Raw genomic sequence first — 1,669 nt, 5'->3', positions numbered from 1 at the left:
TTGGAGCCATTGTTGATGATCACAATTTTGTCCACCAAGTTTTTGGCGCCGTTGCTGGGGATTGTTCGAGTATGGACAACTGACGGTTCATCTTGTTGCTCAGATTAGGTAATTTTCTTTTCAAAAACTTTTCAAAAATCTTTCAAAAAAATTTTTATTCCTATTTTCAAAGATTTTTTTTAAAATAAATCATTCTATGGCTTCAAAACATTTAAGAATGGATTCCAGAGTTTCATGAAGCATGTTGAATCCTAGCTGGCTGCAAAGCCATATTCAAACTCCTTTGGAATTGATCTTCAACTAATCACCACAATGCATGTAATTCCATCCTAAAGCTGACTGACTATTAAGCCATGTCCAACCCTTTGATTGGAGCTTTGGGCTAATATTGAAAGATTCCTGGAATTTTTCTTAAAGATTTTGAATTTCTTATTTTCTTTTTCCTATATGTTTTTCGAAAAAAATAAAATAAAATACAAAAAAATTAGAAAAAAAATCAAAAATATTTTGTGTTTCTTGTTTGAGTCTTGTGTCAATTTTTAAGTTTGGTGTCAATTGCATGTTTTTAAAATTATTATGCATTTTTCAAAAATTCATGCATTCATAGTGTTCTTCATGATCTTCAAGTTGTTCTTGACAAGTCTTCTTGTTTGATCTTGATGATTTCTTGTTTTGTGTCTTTTCTTGTTTTTCATGTGCACCTTTGCATTTATATTTTCCTTGCATTAAAGATTTCTAAGTTTGGTGTCTTACATGTTTTCTTTGAATCAAAAATTTTTCAAAATTATGTTCTTGATGTTCATCATGATCTTCAAAGTGTTCTTGGTGTTCATCTTGACATTCATAGTGTTCTTGCATGCATCATGAGTTTTGATTCATAATTTTCATGTTGTGAGTCATTTTTGTTGTTTTTCTCTCTCATCATTAAAAATTTAAAAATAAAAAATATCTTTTCCTTATTTCTCTCCAAATTTTCGAAAATTTGAGTTGACTTTGTCAAAAAAATTTAAAATTAGTTATTTCTTACAAGTCAAGTCAAATTTTCAATTTTAAAAAAATCCTATCTTTTTAAAACTTTTTCAAAAATTAAATCTTTTTCATTTTTCTTATTAATTTTTGAAAATTCTTTAAAATGTTTTTCAAAAAAAATCTTTTTCTTAATTTTATCTTAATTTTCGAAATTACACTAACAATTAATGTGATTGATTCAAAAATTTGAAGTTTGTTACTTTCTTGTTAAGAAAGGTTCAATCTTTAAATTCTAGAACCATATCTTTTAGTTTCTTGTAAGTCAAGTAATCAATTTTAATTTTAAAAATCAAATCTTTTTCAAAACAAATTTCAATCATATCTTTTCAAACATATCTTTTTCAAATCATATCTTTTTCAAACTTTAATTTCAAAATATCTTTTTCTAACTTCTTATCTTTTAAAAATTAATTTCAAAATCTTTTTCAAAACTACCTAACTAATTTTCTTTCTCTAATTTTCGAAAACTCCTAACCCTTTTTCAAAATTCTTTTAATTAACTAATTTTATTTATTTACTAACACTTCTCTTCATCTCTCTTCATCTCCAATCACTGCCTCTATCCTCACCCTTGTGATTGGATTCTCCACTCTTATTCCTTTCTTCTTCTACTAATAATAAGGATCCTCTTTGTCCAGAT

Source organism: Arachis duranensis, chromosome 7 (genome assembly GCF_000817695.3).
Source record: "Arachis duranensis cultivar V14167 chromosome 7, aradu.V14167.gnm2.J7QH, whole genome shotgun sequence".
In the NCBI taxonomy this organism is placed as follows: Eukaryota; Viridiplantae; Streptophyta; class Magnoliopsida; order Fabales; family Fabaceae; genus Arachis; species Arachis duranensis.
Note: the sequence above shows the minus strand (reverse complement) of the source record.